Raw genomic sequence first — 25,106 nt, forward strand, 5'->3', positions numbered from 1 at the left:
ATAATAATAATAATAATAATAATAATAATAATAATAATAATAATAATAATAATAATAATAATAATGATAATAATACTTATAATAATGAATTTCTTTCTAAATTAAAGCTTAGTTTTTCTAAGCAAAAATGATGCTTATTTTGTGTTATCTGAGCGTTTTCTCATTTCTATGCAAGAGATCATCTGTGATCTGTGTTTTTAGACAAGAAATTGTCTAAAATTACTAACTCATTTTAAAACTGGTATAAAAACATTTACTATACAAAAGTTATAATCGGTTTTTAATAATAATTATATTAATAATAATAATAATAATAATAATAATAATAATAGTAATAATAATAATAAAAATAATAGTAATAATAATAATAATAATAATAATAATAATAATAATAATAATAATAATAATAATACTTTTAATAAGGAAAAATGGAGCTTATTTTGTGTGTTACATGAGCGTTTTCTCATTTCTATGCAAAAGATCATGTGTGATCTGTGTTTTTAGGCAATCTAAGCCATTTTATAGTTTTTAATATTTAACAAATATTTGCTTTAAAATAAAAAGTTTGAAAAACTGAAATTAAACTAAATTAATTGTGTCTAACACTTTAGTAGAGGAAAAAGAAGAAGACATAAAAGTCACTAAAGGTTTCAGAGTCGTCTTTAATCGTCATTTTAATAACAATAACATTAATAATAATAATACTAATAGTACTAAATTTGCTTATATGCAAACGCTTAATTAAGTTAACAGTTTTTTGGTTTCTTGCTTATATCTCGAAAACAGTTACTACTATCAATTTTTATCTTTTTACTAAAATTAAAGCTGATAAAATTTCCTACAAAATAGTAAATTGCATTTTTCATGTAGGACTAACCATAAGCGAGATATAAGTTTGAAAATAACTAATATTTAAAAAAAAGTGCTTGAACAGAAAATGTTTTGTGATTTAAAATACACTTAATTTATTGGGTCCAATACTTTATTAGAAGAAAATGGAGGTGACATAAAAGTCACTGAAGTCTTCAGAGTCGATTTTAAATGCTGCATTTTCGTCTTCGTCTCAAACATTGAAAACTGAATTACATTTTTGTTCAGTAACAGTTACAGTTTTCTTATTGGTTTTTTGCTTATATCTCGAAAACTGTTACACCTTTCAATTTTTATCTTTATTTCAAAATTAAAGCTGATAAAATTTCCTACAAAATCGTTATTTGCATTTTTCATGTAGGACCAACCATAAGCGAGTTATAGAGTTGGATATAAATAATCTTTAACAAAAATTTGCTTTAAAATAAAATGTTTGAAAAACCGATATTAAACTAAATTAATTGGGTCTAACACTTTAGTAGAGGAAAAAGGAGAAGACATAAAGTCACCAAAATCTTCAGAGTTGTTTTTAGTACTAAATTAGCTTATATGCAAGCGCTTTATTAAGTTAACAGTTTTTTGGTTTCTTGCTTATATCTCGAAAACAGTTACTACTATCAATTTTTATCTTTTTACTAAAATTAAAGCTGATAAAATTTCCTACAAAATAGTAATTTGCATTTTTCATGTAGGACTAACCATAAGCGAGATATAAGTTTGAAAATAACTAATATTTAAAAAAAAGTGTTTTAACAGAAAATGTCTTGGGATTTAAAATACACTTAATTTATTGGGTCCAATAGTTTATTAGAAGAAAAAAGAGGTGACATAAAAGTCACTGAAGTCTTCAGAGTCGATTTTAAATGCTGCATTTTCGTCTTCGTCTCAAACATTGAAAACTGAATTACATTTTTGTTCAGTAACAGTTACAGTTTTCTTATTGGTTTTTTGCTTATATCTCGAAAACTGTTACTCCTATCAATTTTTATCTTTATTTCAAAATTAAAGCTGATAAAATTTCCTACAAAATCGTTATTTGCATTTTTCATGTAGGACCAACCATAAGCGAGTTATAGAGTTGGATATAAATAATATTTAACAAAAATTTGCTTTAAAATAAAATGTTTGAAAAACTGAAATTAAACTAATTTAATTGGGTCTAACACTTTAGTAGAGGAAAAAGAAAAAGACATAAAAGTCACTAAAGGTTTCAGAGTCGTCTTTAGTCGTCATATTAATAACAATAACATTAATGATAATAATACTAATAGTACTAAATTTGCTTATATGCAAACGCTTAATTAAGGTAACAGTGTTTTGGTTTCTTGCTTATATCTCGAAAACAGTTACTCCTATCAATTCTTATCTTTTACTAAAATTAAAGCTGATAAAATTTCCTACAAAATAGTAATTTGCATTTTTCATGTAGGACTAACCATAAGCGAGATATAAGTTTGAAAATAACTAATATTTAAAAAAAAGTGCTTTAACAGAAAATGTCTTGTGATTTAAAATACACTTAATTTATTGGGTCCAATAGTTTATTAGAAGAAAAAGGAGGTGACATAAAAGTCACTGAAGTCTTCAGAGTCGATTTTAAATGCTGCATTTTCGTCTTCGTCTCAAACATTGAAAACTGAATTACATTTTTGTTCAGTAACAGTTACAGTTTTCTTATTGGTTTTTTGCTTATATCTCGAAAACTGTTACTCCTATCAATTTTTATCTTTATTTCAAAATTAAAGCTGATAAAATTTCCTACAAAATCGTTATTTGCATTTTTTATGTAGGACCAACCATAAGCGAGTTATAGAGTTGGATATAAATAATATTTAACAAAAATTTGCTTTAAAATAAAATGTTTGAAAAACTGAAATTAAACTAGTTTAATTGTGTCTACCACTTTAGTAGAGGAAAAAGAAAAAGACATAAAAGTCACTAAAGGTTTCAGAGTCGTCTTTAGTCGTCATATTAATAACAATAACATTAATAATAATAATATTAATAGTACTAAATTTGCTTATATGCAAACGCTTAATTAAGGTAACAGTGTTTTGGTTTCTTGCTTATATCTCGAAAACAGTTACTCCTATCAATTTTTATCTTATACTAAAATTAAAGCTGATAAAATTTTCTACAAAATAGTTATTTGCATTTTTCTTGTAGGACCAAGCATAAGCGAGTTATAGAGATGGATATAAATAATATTTAACAAAAATTTGCTTTAAAATAAAATGTTTGAAAAACTGAAATTAAACTAATTTAATTGGGTCTAACACTTTAGTAGAGGAAAAAGAAAAAGACATAAAAGTCACTAAAGGTTTCAGAGTCGTCTTTAGTCGTCATATTAATAACAATAACATTAATGATAATAATACTAATAGTACTAAATTTGCTTATATGCAAACGCTTAATTAAGGTAACAGTGTTTTGGTTTCTTGCTTATATCTCGAAAACAGTTACTCCTGTCAATTTTTATCTTTTTACTAAAATTAAAACTGATAAAATTTCCTACAAAATAGTTATTTACATTTTTTTTGTAAGACCAACCATAAGCGAGTTATAGAGTTGGATATAAATAATCTTCAACAAAAATTTGCTTTAAAATAAAATGTTTGAAAAACCGAAATTAAACTAAATTAATTGAGTCTAACACTTTAGTATAGGAAAAAGGAGAAGACATAAAAGTCACCAAAGTCTTTAGAGTCTTTTTTAGTCTTCATTTTAATAACAATAACATTAATAATAATAATACTAATAGTACTAAATTTGCTTATATGAAAGCGCTTTATTAAGGTAACAGTTTTTTGGTTTTTTGCTTATATCTCGAAAACAGTTACTCCTATCAATTTTTATCTTTCTACTAAAATTAAAGCTGATAAAATTTCCTACAAAATGGTTATTTGCATTTTTTTTGTAGGACCAAGCATAAGCGAGTTATAGAGATGGATATAAATAATATTTAACAAAAATTTGCTTTAAAATAAAATGTTTGAAATACTGAAATTAAACTAAATTAATTGTGTCTAACACTTTAGTAGAGGAAAAAGAAAAAGACATAAAAGTCACTAAAGGTTTCAGAGTCGTCTTTAGTCGTCATATTAATAACAATAACATTAATAATAATAATACTAATAGTACTAAATTTGCTTATATGCAAGCGCTTAATTAAGGTAACAGTTTCTTGCTTATATCTCGAAAACAGTTACTCCTATCAATTTTTATCTTTTTACTAAAATTAAAGCTTATAAAATTTCCTACAAAATAGTTATTTGCATTTTTTATGTAGAACTAACCATAAGCGAGATATAAGTTTGAAAATAATTAATATTTAAAGAAAAAGTGCTTTAACAGAAAATGTCTTGTGATTTAAAATACACTTAATTTAATGGGTCCAATACTTTATTAGAAGAAAAAGGAGGTGACATAAAAGTCACCAAAGTTTTCAGAGTTGTTTTTAGTACTAAATTTGCTTATATGTAAGCCCTTAATTAAGGTAACAGTTTTTTGGTTTCTTGCATATATCTCGAAAACAGTTACTCCTATCAATTTTTATCTTTTCACTAAAATTAAAGCTGATAAAATTTCCTACAAAATAGTTATTTGCATTTTTTATGTAGGACTAACCATAAGCGAGATATAAGTTTGTAAGTCGTCATATTAATAACAATAACATTAATAATAATAATACTAATATTACTAAATTTGCATATATGCAAGCGCTTAATTAAGATAACAGTTTCTTGCTTATATCTCGAAAACAGTTACTCCTATCAATTTTTATCTTTTTACTAAAATTCAAGCTGATAAAATTTCCTACAAAATAGTTATTTGCATTTTTTATGTAGGACTAACCATAAGCGAGATATATGATTGAAAATAATTAATATTTAAAAAAAAAGTGCTTTAACAGAAAATGTCTTGTGATTTAAGATACACTTAATTTATTGGGTCCAATACTTTATTAGAAGAAAAAGGAAGTGACATAAAAGTCACTGAAGTCTTCAGAGTCGTTTTTAAATGCTGCAGTTTCGTCTTCGTCTCAAACATTGAAAACTGAATTACATTTTTGTTCAGTAACAGTCACAGTTTTCTTATTGGTTTTTTGCTTATATCTCGAAACCAGTTACTCCTATCAATTTTTACCTTTTTTTCAAAATTAAAGCTGATAAAATTTCCTACAAAATAGTTAATTGCATTTTTTTTGTAAGACCAATCATAAGCGAGTTATAGAGACGACTAAAAACGACTCTCAAGACTTTGGTGACTTTTATGTTTTCTCCTTTTTCCTATACTAAAGTGTTAGACTCAATTTATTTAGTTTTATTTCGGTTTTTCAAACATTTTATTTTAAAGCAAATTTTTGTTAATGATTATTTATATCCAACACTATAACTCGCTTATGGTTGGTCTTACAAAAAAAATGCAAATAACTATTTTGTAGCAAATTTTATCAGCTTTAATTTTGAAAGAAAGATAAAAATTGATAAGAGTAATTGTTTTCGAGATATAAGCAAAAAACCAAAGTGAAAACTGTTACAGTTACTGAACAAAAATGTAATTCAGTTTTCAATGTTTGAGACGAAGACGAAAATGCAGCATTTAAAAACGACTCTTAAAACTTCAGTGACTTTTATGTCTCCTCCCTTTTCTTCTAATAAAGTATTGGACCCAATAAATTAAGTGTATTATAAATCACAAGACATTTTCTGTCAAACACTTTTTTTTTAAATATTAATTATTTTCAAACTTATATCTCGCTTATGGTTAGTCCTACATAAAAAATGCAAATAACTATTTTGTAGGAAATTTTATCAGCTTTAATTTTTGTAAAAAGATAAAAATTGATAGGAGTAACTGTTTTCGAGATATAAGCAAGAAACCAAAACACTGTTACCTTAATTAAGCGTTTGCATATAAGCAAATTTAGTACTATTAGTATTATTATCATTAATGTTATTGTTATTAATATGACGACTAAAGACGACTCTGAAACCTTTAGTGACTTTTGTCTTTTTCTTTTTCCTCTACTAAAGTGTTAGACACAATTAAATTAGTTAAATTTCAGTTTTTCAAACATTTTATTTTAAAGCAAATTTTTGTTGAAGATTATTTATATCCAACTCTATAACTCGCTTATGGTTGGTCCTACATGAAAAATGCAAATACCGATTTTGTAGGAAATTTTATCAGCTTTAATTTTGAGATAAAGATAAAAATTGATAGGAGTAACAGTTTTTGAGATATAAGCAAAAAACCAATATGAAAACTGTAACTGTTACTGAACAAAAATGTAATTCAGTTTTCAATGTTTGAGACGAAGACGAAAATGCAGCATTTAAAATCGACTCTGAAGACTTCAGTGACTTTTATGTCACCTCCTTTTTCTTCTAATAAACTATTGGACCCAATAAATTAAGTGTATTTTAAATCCGAAGACATTTTCTGTTAAAACACTTTTTTATTAAATATTAATTATTTTCAAACTTATATCTCGCTTATGGTTAGTCCTACATGAAAAATGCAAATTACTATTTTGTAGGAAATTTTATCATCTTTAATTTTAGTAAAAAGATAAAAATTGATAGAAGTAACTGCTTTTGAGATATAAGCAAGAAACCAAAAAACTGTTACCTTAATTAAGCGCTTGCATATAAGCAAATTTAGTACTAAAAACAACTCTGAAGACTTTGGTGACTTTATGTCTTCTCCTTTTTCCTCTACTAAAGTGTTAGACCCAATTAATTTAGTTTAATATCGGTTTTTCAAACATTTTATTTTAAAGCAAATTTTTGTTAAAGATTATTTATATCCAACTCTATAACTCGCTTATGGTTGGTTCTACAAGAAAAATGCAAATAACGATTTTGTAGGAAATTTTATCAGCTTTAATTTTGAAAGAAAGATAAAAATTGATAGGAGTAACAGTTTTTGAGATATAAGCAAAAAACCAATAAGAAAACTGTAACTGTTACTGAACAAAAATGTAATTCAGTTTTCAATGTTTGAGACGAAGACGAAAATGAAGCATTTAAAATCGACTCTGAAGACTTCAGTGACTTTTATGTCACTTCCTTTTTCTTCTAATAAAGTATTGGACCCAATAAATTAAGTGTATTTTAAATCACAAGACATTTTCTGTTAAAGCACTTTTTTTTAAATATAATGTTATTTCCAAACTTATATCTCGCTTATGGTTAGTCCTACATAAAAAATGCATTTTACTATTTTGGAGGAAATTTTATCAGCTTTAATTTTAGTAAAAAGTTAAAAATTGATAGGAGTAACTGTTTTCGAGATATAAGCAAGAAACCAAAAAACTGTTAACTTAATTAAGCGTTTGCATATAAGCAAATTTAGTACTATTAGTATTATTATTATTAATGTTATTGTTATTAATATGACGATTAAAGACGACTCTGAAACCTTTAGTGACTTTTATGTCTTCATCTTTTTCCTCTACTAAAGTATTAGACACAATTAATTTAGTTTAATTTCAGTATTTCAAACATTTTTTTTATTTTTATTATTTATTATTTATATCCAACTCTATAACTCGCTTATGGTTGGTCCTACAAGAAAAATGCAAATAACTATTTTGTAGGAAGCTTTATCAGCTTTAATTTTAAAAGAAAGATAAAAATTGATAGGAGTAACTGTTTTCGAGATATAAGCAAAAAACCACTAAGAAAACTGTAACAGTTACTGAACAAAAATGTAATTCAGTTTTCAATGTTTGAGAGGAAGACGAAAATGCAGCATTTACAAACGACTCTAAAGACTTCAGTGACCTTTCTGTCACCTCTTTTTTCTTCTAATAAAGTATTGGACCCAATAAATTAAGTGTATTTTAAATCACAAAACATTTTCTGTTGAAGCACTTTTTTTTAAATTTTAATTATTTTCAAACTTATATCTCGCTTATGGTTAGTCCTACATTAAAAATGCAATTAACTATTTTGTAGGAAATTTTATCAGCTTTAATTTTAGTAAAAAGATAAAAATTGATAGGAGTAACTGTTTTCGAGATATAAGCAAGAAACCAAAAAATTGTTACCTGAATTAAGCGTTTGCATGTAAGCAAATTTAGTACTATTAGTATTATGATTATTAATGTTATTGTTATTAATATGAAGACTAAAAACGACTCTCAAGACATTGGTGACTTTTATGTTTTCTCCTTTTTCCTCTACTAAAGTGTTAGACTCAATTAATTTAGTTTAATTTCGGTTTTTCAAACATTTTATTTTAAAGCAAATTTTTGTTAAAGATTATTTATATCCAACTCTATAACTCGCTTATGGTTGGTTTTACAAAAGAAATGCAAATAATTATTTTGAAGGAAATTTTATCAGCTTTAAATTTGAAAGAACGATAAAAATTGATAGGAGTAATTGTTTTCGAGATATTAGCAAAAAACCAAAGTGAAAACTGTTACAGTTACTGAACAAAAATGTAATTCAGTTTTCAATGTTTGAGACGAAGACGAAAATGCAGCATTTAAAAACGACTCTGAAGACTTCAGTGACTTTTATGTCACCTCCTTTTTTTTCTAATAAAATATTGGACCCAATAAATTAAGTGTATTTTGAATCACAAGACATTTTCTGTTAAAGCACTTTTTTTTTAAATAATAATTATTTTCAAACTTATATCTCGCTTATGGTTAGTTCTACATAAAAAATGCAAATAACTATTTTGTAGGAAATTTTATCAGCTTAAATTTTAGTAAAAAGATAAAAATTGATAGGAGTAACTGTTTTCGAGATATAAGCAAGAAACTGTTACCTTAATTAAGCGCTTGCATATAAGCAAATTTAGTAATATTAGTATTATTATTATTAATGTTATTGTTATTAATATGACGACTAAAAACGACTCTCAAGACTTTGGTGACTTTTATGTCTTCTTCTTTTTTCTCTACTAAAGTGTTAGTCTTAATTAATTTAGTTTAATTTCGGATTTTCAAACATTTTATTTTAAAGCAAATTTTTGTTAAAGGTAATTTATATCCAACTCTATAACTCGCTTATGGTTGGTTCTACAAAAAAAATGCGAATAACTATTTTGTAGAAAATTTTATCAGCTTTAATTTTGAAAGAAAGATAAAAATTGATAGGAGTAACTGTTTTCGAGATATAAGCAAAAAACCAATAAGAAAACTGTAACTGTTACTGAACAAAAATGTAATTCAGTTTTCAATGTTTGAGACAAAGACGAAAATGCAGCATTTAAAATCGACTCGGAAGACTTCAGTGACTTTTATGTCTCCTCCTTTTTCTTCTAATAAAGTATTGGACCCATTAAATTAAGTGTATTTTAAATCACAAGACATTTTCTGTCAAAGCACTTTTTTTTTAAATATTAATTATTTTCAAACTTATATCCCGCTTATGGTTAGTCCTACATAAAAAATGCAAACAACTATTTTGTAGGAAATTTTATCAGCCTTAATTTTTGTAAAAAGATAAAAATTGATAGGAGTAACTGTTTTCGAGATATAAGCAAGAAACTGTTGCCTTAATTAAGCGCTTGCATATAAGCAAATTTAGTAATATTAGTATTATTATTATTAATGTTATTGTTATTAATATGACGACTAAAAACGACTCTCAAGACTTTGGTGACTTTTATGTCTTCTCCCTTTTCCTCTACTAATGTGTTAGTCTTAATTAATTTAGTTTAATTTCGGATTTTCAAACATTTTATTTTAAAGCAAATTTTTGTTAAATATTATTTATATCCAACTCCATAACTCGTTTATGCTTGGTCCTACAAGATAAATGTAAATAACTATTTTGTTGGAAATTTTATCAGCTTTAATTTTGGAAAAAAGATAAAATTTGATAGGAGTAACTGTTTTCGAGATATAAGCAAAAAACCAATAAGAAAACTGTAACTGTTACTGAACAAAAATGTAATTCAGTTTTCAATGTTTGAGGCGAAGACGAAAATGTAGCATTTAAAAACGACTCTGAAGACTTCAGTGACTTTTATGTCACCTCCTTTTTCTTCTAATAAAGTACTGGACCCAATAAATTAAGTGTATTTTAAATCACAAGACATTTTCTGTTAAAGCACTTTTTTTTTAAATATTAATTATTTTCAAACTTATATCTCGCTTATGGTTAGTCCTACATGAAAAATGCAAATAAACATTTTGTAGGAAATTTTATCAGCTTAAATTTTAGTAAAAAGATAAAAATTGATAGGAGTAACTGTTTTCGAGATATAAGCATGAAACTGTTACCTTAATTAAGCGCTTGCATATAAGCAAATTTAGTAATATTAGTATTATTATTATTAATGTTATTGTTATTAATATGACGACTAAAAACGACTCTCAAGACTTTGGTGACTTTTATGTCTTCTCCTTTTTCCTCTACTAAAGTGTTAGTCTTAATTAATTTAGTTTAATTTCGGTTTTTCAAACATTTTATTTTAAAGCAAATTTTTGTTAAAGATTATTTATATCCAACTCTATAACTCGCTTATGGTTGGTCCTACAAAAAAAATGCGAATAACTATTTTGTAGAAAATTTTATCAGCTTTAATTTTGAAAGAAAGATAAAAATTGATAGGAGTAACTGTTTTCGAGATATAAGCAAAAAACCAATAAGAAAACTGTAACTGTTACTGAACAAAAATGTAATTCAGTTTTCAATGTTTGAGACAAAGACGAAAATGCAGCATTTAAAATTGACTCTGAAGACTTCAGTGACCTTTCTGTCACCTCCTTTTTCTTCTAATAAAGTATTGGACATAATAAATTAAGTGTATTTTAAATCACAAGACATTTTCTGTTAAAGCACATTTTTTTTTAAATATTAATTATTTTCAAACTTATATCTCGCTTATGGTTGTCCTACATGAAAAATGCAAATAACTATTTTGTAGGAAATTTTATCAGCTTTAATTTTAGTGAAAAGATAAAAATTGATAGGAGTAACTGTTTTCGAGATATAAGCAAGAAACCAAAAAACTGTTACCTTAATTAAGGGCTTGCATATAAGCAAATTTAGTACTAAAAACAACTCTGAAGACTTTGGTGACTTTTATGTCACCTCCTTTTTCTTCTAATAAAGTATTGAACCCATTAAATTAAGTGTATTTTAAATCACAAGACATTTTCTGTTAAAGCACTTTTTTTTAATATTAATTATTTTCAAACTTATATTTCGCTTATGGTTAGTTCTACATAAAAAATGCAAATAACTATTTTGTAGGAAATTTTATCAGCTTTAATTTTAGTAAAAAGATAAAAATTGATAGGAGTAACTGTTTTCGAGATATAAGCATGAAACTGTTACCTTAATTAAGCGCTTGCATATAAGCAAATTTAGTAATATTAGTATTATTATTATTAATGTTATTGTTATTAATATGACGACTAAAAACGACTCTCAAGACTTTGGTGACATTTATGTCTTCTCCTTTTTCCTCTACTAAAGTGTTAGTCTATTATTATTATTATTATTATTATTATTATTATTATTATTATTATTAGTTTTATTATTATTATTATTTTTATTATTATTATTATTATTATTAACTTTTGTATAGTAAATGTTTTTATACCAGTTTTAAAATGAGTTATTAATTTTAGCCAATTTCTTGCCTTAAAACTATCAAATGGCTTAGATTGCCTAAAAACACAGATCACACATGATCTTTTGCATAGAAATGAGAAAAGCTCATATAACACAAATTAAGCTTCATTTTTGCTTAGAAAACTAAGCTTACTTTTATTACTACTATTATTATTATTTTTATTATTATTATTATTTATTATTATTATTATTATTATTATTATTATTATTATTATCATTATTATTATTATTATTATTATTATTATTATTATTATTATTATTATTAATATTATTATTATTATTATTATTAAAAACCGATTATAACTTTTGTATAGTAAATGTTTTTATACCAGTTTTAAAATGAGTTATTAATTTTAGACAATTTTTTGCCTAAAAAAACAGATCACAGATGATCTCTTGCATAGAAATGAGTATGACGACTAAAGACAACTCTAAGACTATAGTGACTTTTATGTCTCCTCCTTTTTCCTCTACTAAAGTGTTAGACACAATTAATTTAGTTTAATTTCAGTTTTTCAAACATTTTATTTTAAAGCAAATTTTTGTTAAATATTAAAAACTATAAAATGGCTTAGGTTGCCTAAAACCACAGATCACACATGATCTTTTGCATAGAAATGAGAAAACGCTCATGTAACACACAAAATAAGCTCCATTTTTCCTTATTAAAAGTATTATTATTATTATTACGTATGTTACTATTACTATTATTATTATTATTATTATTATTATTATTATTATTATTATTATTATTATTATTATTATTATTATTATTACTATTATTATTATTATTATTATTATTATTATTATTATTATTATTATTATTAATATTATTATTATTAAAAACCGATTATAACTTTTGTATAGTAAATGTTTTTATACCAGTTTTAAAATGAGTTATTAATTTTAGACAATTTCTTGCCTAAAAACACAGATCACAGATGATCTCTTGCATAGAAATGAGAAAACGCTCAGATAACACAAAATAAGCATCATTTTTGCTTAGAAAAACTAAGCTTTAATTTAGAAAGAAATTCATTATTATAAGTATTATTATCATTATTATTATTATTATTATTATTATTATTATTATTATTATTATTATTATTATTATTATTATTATTATTATTATTATTATTATTATTATCATTATTATTATTATTATTATTATTAACTTTTGTATAGTAAATGTTTTTATACCAGTTTTAAAATGAGTTATTAATTTTATTCAATTTCTTGCCTAAAAACACAGATCACAGATGATCTCTTGCATAGAAATGAGAAAACGCTCATATAACACACAAAATAAGCTTCATTTTTGCTTAGAAAACTAAGCTTACTTTTATTACTATTATTATTATTATTACTATTATTATTATTATTATTATTATTATTATTATTATTATTATTATTATTAACTTTTGTATAGTAAATGTTTTTATACCAGTTTTAAAATGAGTTATTAATTTTAGACAATTTCTTGCCTAAAAACACAGATCACAGATGATCTCTTGCATAGAAATGAGAAAACGCTCATATAACACACAAAATAAGCTTCATTTTTGCTTAGAAAACTAAGCTTACTTTTATTACTATTATTATTTTCATTATTATTATTATTAATATTATTATTATTATTACTATTATTAATATTATTATTATTATTATTATTATTATTGTTATTATTATTATTAAAAACATATTAAACAGACAGAAAACGTCGTATTCTGACACAAAAATACGAATTACGTTATAGACTTGACGAGAACGGCGTATCTCGGACTCTTATAGGACTCTTATAGGGTCAAAAAGTATCAGTGTGGATTAAAACAAATTATTTTTGTTGAGTCTCAGTCTGAATTGTTTATCAGTTCAAACAAAAACGGCTTATTTTAGACGATCTTTTGCTTTGAACAAGAAAACTTACGTCGAACAGACTAAAAAGGTATTAATCTGGCATAAAAGAGCAATTTATGTATCACTTTGAATAAAGGCAGCTAATCCTATTCGTTTCATTGCTTAAAATAGACAAAATTGTTAATAAATCTAACAAAAACGCTGTATTCTAGCACAAAATACTAATTACATTATAGTTTCGACGAGAATAGCTTATTTGAAATGATTCTATGCTTCCAAACGAGTAAATTTTTATTAAACAGATGCCAAACATCATTTTTTGTCCTATAAAGACATTTTATATTGCAGTTTGTATTAAAACAAAATATTTTCGTTGATTCTTTGTTAGAAGCAGCAAACCTAACATTAAAGAATCTGAAAACTTTGTATTCGGACACAAACCACCGAATTTTGTATCAGTTTAGACAAAAACGGTTGATTTTCGACAATATTTTGCTTTGAACAAGAAAACTTATATCAAACTGACTAAAAACGTCTTATTTTAGCACAAAACAAAAGATTTGCGTTATAGTCTTAACGAGAGCTGTTAATTTCAAACGGTTCTATGCTTTGAAACGAGTAAACTTTCACTGTACAGCGGAAAAACATCTTATTTCGCCTTTTAAAAACGATTCATGCCACAATTTGGATAAAAACCAATTATTTTCGTTAATTCATTGTTACAAACATGAAACCTTACATCAAAGTAACTGAAAACCCTTTATTCAGGCACAGAAATTCGAATTACGTTTCAGTCTGGACAAAAACTGCTTACTTTAGACGATCCTTTGTTTTAAATACAAAAACTTACATTAAAAAGAATAAATACGTCTTATTCTGGCTGAAAACTGCAAATTATATATTACTCTAGATAAAAGCAATTTATCCTGATTACTCCTTTCCTTAGAATAGAGTAAACTTGTATAAAACTTAATGAAAACTTTAAATTTCGTCTCAAAGAAATAATTTACGTTATAGTTTTGACCAGCACTGTTTATTTCAAACGATTTTATGATTCGAAACTAATGAACTTTTATGGGGCAGATGCAAGACCACATATTACCATATAAAGCGTTGTTTTAAAGCAAATTATTACCTTTTGCAACAAGAAATTTCACGTCAAAGAAACTGAAAACATCGTATCCATGCACAAATATCGAATTACGTATCAGTTTAGGCAAATACAGCTTATTTTAAACGATTCCTTGCTATAAACAAGAAAAATTTTATCAAACATATTGAAAATGTCTTATTCTCGAAAATAAGAGCAAATTATGTATCAGTTTTAACAAAAGCGGATTACTCTGTTTGATTCTATGCTTAGAGTAGAATAAACTACTATAAAACGTAATGAAAACTCTATATTCAAGCTCAAAAGAACAAATTACGTTATAGTTTTGACAAAAAAAATTATTTCGGACGACTACATATTTCGAAGTAAGCAAACTTTAATTGAACAAGTGCAAAAGCTAATACTTTGCTTTAAAATAACGATTTATATGGTAATATGGTATTTTGCATCTGTCCTATAAAAGTTTACTCGTTTCGCTCCATTGAATCATTCGAAATAAATTATTTTGACACAACAACAACGAAAATAATTTGTTTTTGTTTAAACTGTAACATAAGTCGTTTTTATAAAACGAACTAAGACGTTTGGCATCTGTTTAGTGAAAGTTTTCTCGTTTGGGGGCATAAAATCGTTTGAAATTAAGAGTTCACAGTTTGGATTAAAACCAATGATTTTCGTTTATTCATTGTTACAAACAAGAAACCTTACATCAAAGAAACTGAAAACCTCTTATTCAGGCCCAGAAAATCAAATTACGTTTCAGTCTGGACACAAATTGCTTATTTTAGACGATTCTTTCTTTTGAACACGAAAACTTACATTAAAAAGATTAAAAACGTCTTATTCTGGCTCAAAACTGCAAATTATGTATTACTTTGGATAAAAGCAGTTTATCCTGATTACTCTTTTGCTTAGAATAGAGCAAACTTGTATAAAACTTAATGTAAACTTTAAATTTCGTCTCAAAGATATAATTTACGTTTAGTTTTGACCAGAACTGTTAATTTCAAACGATTTTATGCCCCAAACGAGAAAACTTTCACTAAACAGATGCCAAACGTCTTAGTTCGTTTTATATAAACGACATGTTACAGTTTAAACAAATAATTATTTTCGTTGTTGTGTCAAAATAATTTATTTCGAATGATTCAATGGAGCGAAACGAGTAAACTTTTATAGTACAGATGCAAAATACCATATTACCACATAAATCGTTATTTTAAAGCAAAGTATTAGCTTTTGCACTTGTTCAATTTTTTTTTCTCAAAACTATAACGTAATTTGTTCTTTTGAGCTTGAATATAAAGTTTTCATTACGTTTTATAGTAGTTTACTCTACTCTAAGCATAGAATCAAACAGAGTAATCCGCTTTTGTTAAAACTGATACATAATTTGCTCTTATTTTCAAGAATAAGACATTTTCAATATGTTTGATAAAATTTTTCTTGTTTATAGCAAGGAATCGTTTAAAATAAGCTGTATTTGCCTAAACTGATACGTAATTCGATATTTGTGCATGGATACGATGTTTTCAGTTTCTTTGACGTGAAATTTCTTGTTGCAAAAGGTAATAATTTGCTTTAAAACAACGCTTTATATGGTAATATGTGGTTTTGCATCTGCCCCATAAAAGTTCATTAGTTTCGAATCATAAAATCGTTTGAAATAAACAGTGCTGGTCAAAACTATAACGTAAATTATTTCTTTGAGACAAAATTTAAAGTTTTTATTAAGTTTTATACAAGTTTACTCTATTCTATGTAAAGGAGTAATCAGGATAAATTGCTTTTATCTAGAGTAATATATAATTTGCAGTTTTCAGCCAGAATAAGACGTTCTTAATCTTTTTAATGTAAGTTTTTGTATTCAAAACAAAGGATCGTCTAAAGTAAGCAGTTTTTGTCCAGACTGAAACGTAATTCGAATTTCTGTGCCTAAATAAGAAGTTTTCAGTTTCTTTGATGTAAGGTTTCTTGTTTGTAACAATGAATTAACAAAAATAATTGGTTTTTATCCAAACTGTGGCATGAATCAGCTTTAAGACTATAACGCAAATCTTTTGTTTTGTGCTAAAATAAGACGTTTTTAGTCAGTTTGATATAAGTTTTCTTGTTCAAAGCAAAATATTGTCGAAAATCAACCGTTTTTGTCTAAACTGATACAAAATTCGGTGGTTTGTGTCCGAATACAAAGTTTTCAGATTCTTTAATGTTAGGTTTGCTGCTTCTAACAAAAAATCAACGAAAATATTTTGTTTTAATACAAACTACAATATAAAATGTCTTTATAGGACAAAACATGATGTTTGGCATTTGTTTAATAAAAATTTACTCGTTTGGAAGCATAGAATCATTCCAAATAAGCTATTCTCGTCGAAACTATAATGTAATTAGTATTTTGTGCTAGAATACAGCGTTTTTGTTAGATTTATTAACAGTTTTGTCTATTTTAAGCAATGAAACGAATAGGATTAGCTGCCTTTATCCAAAGTGATACATAAATTGCTCTTTTAGGCCAGATTAATACGTTTTTAGTCTGTTCGATGTAAGTTTTCTTGTTCAAAGCAAAAGATCGTCTAAAATAAGCCGTTTTTGTTTAAACTGATAAACAATTCAGACTGAGACTCAACAAAAATAATTTGTTTTAATCCAAACTGATACTTTTTCACCTTATAAGAGTCCTATAAGTGTCCGAGATACGCCGTTCTCGGCAAGTCTATAACGTAATTCGTTTTTTTGTGACAGAATACGACGTTTTCTGTCTGTTTAATATAAGTTTTTAATAATAATAATAATAACAATAATAATAATAATAATAATAATAATAATAATAATAATTTCTAAGCAAAAATGAAGCTTATTTTGTGTGTTATATGAGCGTTTTCTCATTTCTATGCAAGAGATCATCTGTGATCTGTGTTTTTAGGCAAGAAATTGAATAAAATTAATAACTCATTTTAAAACTGGTATAAAAACATTTACTATACAAAAGTTAATAATAATAATAATAATAATAATAATAATAATAATAATAATAATAATAATAATAATAGTAATAATAATAATAATAGTAATAAAAGTAAGCTTAGTTTTCTATGCAAAAATGAAGCTTATTTTGTGTGTTATATGAGCGTTTACTCATTTCTATGCAAGAAATAATCTGTGATCTGTGTTTTTAGGCAAGAAATTGAATAAAATTAATAACTCATTTTAAAACTGGTATAAAAACATTTACTATACAAAAGTTAATAATAATAATAATAATAATAATAATAATAATAATAGTAATAATAATAATAATAGTAATAAAAGTAAGCTTAGTTTTCTAAGCAAAAATGATGCTTATTTTGTGTTATCTGAGCGTTTTCTCATTTCTATGCAAGAGATCATCTGTGATCTGTGTTTTTAGACAAGAAATTGTCTAAAATTAATAACTCATTTTAAAACTGGTATAAAAACATTTACTATACAAAAGTTATAATCGGTTTTTAATAATAATTATATTAATAATAATAATAATAATAATAATAATAATAATAGTAATAATAATAATAAAAATAATAGTAATAATAATAATAATAATAATAATAATAATAATAATAATAATAATAATAATAATAGTAATAGTAACATAAGTAATAATAATAATAATACTTTTAATAAGGAAAAATGGAGCTTATTTTGTGGGTTACATGAGCGTTTTCTCATTTCTATGCAAAAGATCATGTGTGATCTGTGTTTTTAGGCAATCTAAGCCATTTTATAGTTTTTTATATTTAACAAATATTTGCTTTAAAATAAAATGTTTGAAAAACTGAAATTAAACTAAATTAATTGTGTCTAACACTTTAGTAGAGGAAAAAGAAGAAGACATAAAAGTCACTAAAGGTTTCAGAGTCGTCTTTAATCGTCATATTAATAACAATAACATTAATAATAATAATACTAATAGTACTAAATTTGCTTATATGCAAAAACTTAATTAAGTTAACAGTTTTTTGGTTTCTTGCTTATATCTCGAAAACAGTTACTACTATCAATTTTTATCTTTTTACTAAAATTAAAGCTGATAAAATTTCCTACAAAATAGTAATTTGCATTTTTCATGTAGGACTAACCATAAGCGAGATATAAGTTTGAAAATAACTAATATTTAAAAAAAAGTGCTTTAACAGAAAATGTTTTGTGATTTAAAATACACTTAATTTATTGGGTCCAATACTTTATTAGAAGAAAATGGAGGTGACATAAAAGTCACTGAAGTCTTCAGAGTCGATTTTAAATGCTGCATTTTCGTCTTCGTCTCAAACATTGAAAACTGAATTACATTTTTGTTCAGTAACAGTTACAGTTTTCTTATTGGTTTTTTGCTTATATCTCGAAAACTGTTACTCCTATCAATTTTTATCTTTATTTCAAAATTAAAGCTGATAAAATTTCCTACAAAATCGTTATTTGCATTTTTCATGTAGGACCAACCATAAGCGAGTTATAGAGTTGGATATAAATAATCTTTAACAAAAATTTGCTTTAAAATAAAATGTTTGAATAACTGAAATTAAACTAATTTAATTGGGTCTAACACTTTAGTAGAGGAAAAAGAAAAAGACATAAAAGTCACTAAAGGTTTCAGACTTGTCTTTAGTCGTCATATTAATAACAATAACATTAATGATAATAATACTAATAGTACTAAATTTGATTATATGCAAACGCTTAATTAAGGTAACAGTGTTTTGGTTTCTTGCTTATATCTCGAAAACAGTTACTCCTATCAATTTTTATCTTTTACTAAAATTAAAGCTGATAAAATTTCCTACAAAATAGTAATTTGCATTTTTCATGTAGGACTAACCATAAGCGAGATATAAGTTTGAAAATAACTAATATTTAAAAAAAAGTGCTTTAACAGAAAATGTCTTGTGATTTAAAATACACTTAATTTATTGGGTCCAATAGTTTATTAGAAGAAAAAGGAGGTGACATAAAAGTCACTGAAGTCTTCAGAGTCGATTTTAAATGCTGCATTTTCGTCTTCGTCTCAAACATTGAAAACTGAATTACATTTTTGTTCAGTAACAGTTACAGTTTTCTTATTGGTTTTTTGCTTATATCTCGAAAACTGTTACTCCTATCAATTTTTATCTTTATTTTAAAATTAAAGCTGATAAAATTTCCTACAAAATCGTTATTTGCATTTTTCATGTAGGACCAACCATAAGCGAGTTATAGAGTTGGATATAAATAATATTTAACAAAAATTTGCTTTAAAATAAAATGTTTGAAAAACTGAAATTAAACTAGTTTAATTGTGTCTACCACTTTAGTAGAGGAAAAAGAAAAAGACATAAAAGTCACTAAAGGTTTCAGAGTCGTCTTTAGTCGTCATATTAATAACAAAAACATTAATAATAATAATACTAATAGTACTAAATTTGCTTATATGCAAGCGCTTAATTAAGGTAACAGTTTCTTGCTTATATCTCGAAAACAGTTACTCCTATCAATTTTTATCTTTTTACTAAAATTAAAGCTTATAAAATTTCCTACAAAATAGTTATTTACATTTTTTATGTAGAACTAACCATAAGCGAGATATAAGTTTGAAAATAATTAATATTTAAAGAAAAAGTGCTTTAACAGAAAATGTCTTGTGATTTAAAATACACTTAATTTAATGGGTCCAATACTTTATTAGAAGAAAAAGGAGGTGACATAAAAGTCACCAAAGTTTTCAGAGTTGTTTTTAGTACTATATTTGCTTATATGTAAGCCCTTAATTAAGGTAACAGTTTTTTGGTTTCTTGCATATATCTCGAAAACAGTTACTCCTCAATTTTTATCTTTTCACTAAAATTAAAGCTGATAAAATTTCCTACAAAATAGTTATTTGCATTTTTTATGTAGGACTAACCATAAGCGAGATATAAGTTTGTAAGTCGTCATATTAATAACAATAACATTAATAATAATAATACTAATATTACTAAATTTGCATATATGCAAGCGCTTAATTAAGATAACAGTTTCTTGCTTATATCTCGAAAACAGTTACTCCTATCAATTTTTATCTTTTCACTAAAATTAAAGCTGATAAAATTTCCTACAAAATAGTTATTTGCATTTTTTATGTAGGACTAACCATAAGCGAGATATAAGTTTGTAAATAATTAATATTTAAAAAAAAATTGCTTTAACAGAAAATATCTTGTGATTTAAAATACACTTAATTTAATGGGTCCAATACTTTATTAGAAGAAAAAGGAGGTGACATAAAAGTCACTGAAGTCTTCAGAGTCGTTTTTAAATGCTGCATTTTCGTCTTAGTCTCAAATATTGAAAACTGAATTACATTTTTGTTCAGTAACAGTTACTGTTTTCTTATTGGTTTTTTGCTTATATCTCGAAACCAGTTACTCCTATCAATTTTTACCTTTTTTTCAAAATTAAAGCTGATAAAATTTCCTACAAAATAGTTAATTGCATTTTTTTTGTAAGACCAACCATAAGCGAATTATAGAGACGACTAAAAACGACTCTCAAGACTTTGGTGACTTTTATGTTTTCTCCTTTTTCCTATACTAAAGTGTTAGACTCAATTTATTTAGTTTAATTTCGGTTTTTCAAACATTTTATTTTAAAGCAAATTTTTGTTAATGATTATTTATATCCAACACTATAACTCGCTTATGGTTGGTCTTACAAAAAAAATGCAAATAACTATTTTGTAGCAAATTTTATCAGCTTTAATTTTGAAAGAAAGATAAAAATTGATAAGAGTAATTGTTTTCGAGATATAAGCAAAAAACCAAAGTGAAAACTGTTACAGTTACTGAACAAAAATGTAATTCAGTTTTCAATGTTTGAGACGAAGACGAAAATGCAGCATTTAAAAACGACTCTTAAAACTTCAGTGACTTTTATGTCTCCTCCCTTTTCTTCTAATAAAGTATTGGACCCAATAAATTAAGTGTATTTTAAATCACAAGACATTTTCTGTCAAACACATTTTTTTTAAATATTAATTATTTTCAAACTTATATCTCGCTTATGGTTAGTCCTACATAAAAAATGCAAATAACTATTTTGTAGGAAATTTTATCAGCTTTAATTTTTGTAAAAAGATAAAAATTGATAGGAGTAACTGTTTTCGAGATATAAGCAAGAAACCAAAACACTGTTACCTTAATTAAGCGTTTGCATATAAGCAAATTTAGTACTATTAGTATTATTATCATTAATGTTATTGTTATTAATATGACGACTAAAGACGACTCTGAAACCTTTAGTGACTTTTGTCTTTTTCTTTTTCCTCTACTAAAGTGTTAGACACAATTAAATTAGTTTAATATCGGTTTTTCAAACATTTTATTTTAAAGCAAATTTTTGTTGAAGATTATTTATATCCAACTCTATAACTCGCTTATGGTTGGTCCTACATGAAAAATGCAAATACCGATTTTGTAGGAAATTTTATCAGCTTTAATTTTGAGATAAAGATAAAAATTGATAGGAGTAACAGTTTTTGAGATATAAGCAAAAAACCAATATGAAAACTGTAACTGTTACTGAACAAAAATGTAATTCAGTTTTCAATGTTTGAGACGAAGACGAAAATGCAGCATTTAAAATCGACTCTGAAGACTTCAGTGACTTTTATGTCACCTCCTTTTTCTTCTAATAAACTATTGGACCCAATAAATTAAGTGTATTTTAAATCTAAAGACATTTTCTGTTAAAACACTTTTTTTTTAAATATTAATTATTTTCAAACTTATATCTCGCTTATGGTTAGTCCTACATGAAAAATGCAAATTACTATTTTGTAGGAAATTTTATCAGCTTTAATTTTAGTAAAAAGATAAAAATTGATAGGAGTAACTGCTTTTGAGATATAAGCAAGAAACCAAAAAACTGTTACCTTAATTAAGCGCTTGCATATAAGCAAATTTAGTACTAAAAACAACTCTGAAGACTTTGGTGACTTTATGTCTTCTCCTTTTTCCTCTACTAAAGTGTTAGACCCAATTAATTTAGTTTAATATCGGTTTTTCAAACATTTTATTTTAAAGCAAATTTTTGTTAAAGATTATTTATATCCAACTCTATAACTCGCTTATGGTTGGTTCTACAAGAAAAATGCAAATAACGATTTTGTAGGAAATTTTATCAGCTTTAATTTTGAAAGAAAGATAAAAATTGATAGGAGTAACAGTTTTTGAGATATAAGCAAAAAACCAATAAGAAAACTGTAACTGTTACTGAACAAAAATGTAATTCAGTTTTCAATGTTTGAGACGAAGACGAAAATGAAGCATTTAAAATCGACTCTGAAGACTTCAGTGACTTTTATGTCACTTCCTTTTTCTTCTAATAAAGTATTGGACTCAATAAATTAAGTGTATTTTAAATCACAAGACATTTTCTGTTAAAGCACTTTTTTTTAAATATTAGTTATTTTCAAACTTATATCTCGCTTATGGTTAGTCCTACATAAAAAATGCAAATTACTATTTTGGAGGAAATTTTATCAGCTTTAATTTTAGTAAAAAGATAAAAATTGATAGGAGTAACTGTTTTCGAGATATAAGCAAGAAACCAAAAAACTGTTAACTTAATTAAGCGTTTGCATATAAGCAAATTTAGTACTATTAGTATTATTATTATTAATGTTATTGTTATTAATATGACGATTAAAGACGACTCTGAAACCTTTAGTGACTTTTATGTCTTCATCTTTTTCCTCTACTAAAGTATTAGACACAATTAATTTAGTTTAATTTCAGTATTTCAAACATTTTTTTTATTTTTATTATTTATTATTTATATCCAACTCTATAACTCGCTTATGGTTGGTCCTACAAGAAAAATGCAAATAACTATTTTGTAGGAAGCTTTATCAGCTTTAATTTTAAAAGAAAGATAAAAATTGATAGGAGTAACTGTTTTCGAGATATAAGCAAAAAACCACTAAGAAAACTGTAACAGTTACTGAACAAAAATGTAATTCAGTTTTCAATGTTTGAGAGGAAGACGAAAATGCATCATTTACAAACGACTCTAAAGACTTCAGTGACCTTTCTGTCACCTCTTTTTTCTTCTAATAAAGTATTGGACCCAATAAATTAAGTGTATTTTAAATCACAAGACATTTTCTGTTGAAACACTTTTTTTTAAATTTTAATTATTTTCAAACTTATATCTCGCTTATGGTTAGTCCTACATTAAAAATGCAATTAACTATTTTGTAGGAAATTTTATCAGCTTTAATTTTAGTAAAAAGATAAAAATTGATAGGAGTAACTGTTTTCGAGATATAAGCAAGAAACCAAAAAATTGTTACCTGAATTAAGCGTTTGCATGTAAGCAAATTTAGTACTATTAGTATTATGATTATTAATGTTATTGTTATTAATATGAAGACTAAAAACGACTCTCAAGACTTTGGTGACTTTTATGTTTTCTCCTTTTTCCTCTACTAAAGTGTTAGACTCAATTAATTTAGTTTAATTTCGGTTTTTCAAACATTTTATTTTAAAGCAAATTTTTGTTAAAGATTATTTATATCCAACTCTATAACTCGTTTATGCTTGGTCCTACATAAAAAATGCAAATAACTATTTTGTAGGAAATTTTATCAGCTTTAATTTTGATAGAAAGATAAAAATTGATAGGAGTAACTGTTTTCGAGATATAAGCAAAAAACCAATAAGAAAACTGTGACTGTTACTGAACAAAAATGTAATTCAGTTTTCAATGTTTGAGACGAAGACGAAACTGCAGCATTTAAAAACGACTCTGAAGACTTCAGTGACTTTTATGTCACTTCCTTTTTCTTCTAATAAAGTATTGGACCCAATAAATTAAGTGTATTTTAAATCACAAGACATTTTCTGTTAAAGCACTTTTTTTTTAAATATTAATTATTTTCAATCATATATCTCGCTTATGGTTAGTCCTACATTAAAAATGCAATTAACTATTTTGTAGGAAATTTTATCAGCTTTAATTTTAGTAAAAAGATAAAAATTGATAGGAGTAACTGTTTTCGAGATATAAGCAAGAAACCAAAACACTGTTACCTTAATTAAGCGTTTGCATATAAGCAAATTTAGTACTATTAGTATTATTATTATTAATGTTATTGTTATTAATATGACAACTAAAGACAACTCTGAAACCTTTAGTGACTTTTATGTCTTTTTCTTTTTCCTCTACTAAAGTGTTAGACTCAATTAATTTAGTTTAATTTCGGTTTTTCAAACATTTTATTTTAAAACAAATTTTTGTTAAATATTATTTATATCCAACTCTATAACTCGTTTATTCTTGGTCCTACAAGAAAAATGTAAATAACTATTTTGTTGGAAATTTTATCAGCTTTAATTTTGAAAGAAAGATAAAATTTGATAGGAGTAACTGTTTTCGAGATATAAGCAAAAAACCAATAAGAAAACTGTAACTGTTACTGAACAAAAATGTAATTCAGTTTTCAATGTTTGAGACGAAGACAAAAATGCAGCATTTAAAAACGACTCTGAAGACTTCAGTGACTTTTATGTTACCTCCTTTTTCTTCTAATAAAGTATTGGACCCAATAAATTAAGTGTATTTTAAATCACAAGACATTTTCTGTAAAAACACTTTTTTTTAATTAT

This window comes from Tribolium castaneum, unplaced genomic scaffold, assembly GCF_031307605.1.
Source record: "Tribolium castaneum strain GA2 unplaced genomic scaffold, icTriCast1.1 ptg000022l, whole genome shotgun sequence".
Lineage (NCBI taxonomy): Eukaryota > Metazoa > Arthropoda > Insecta > Coleoptera > Tenebrionidae > Tribolium > Tribolium castaneum.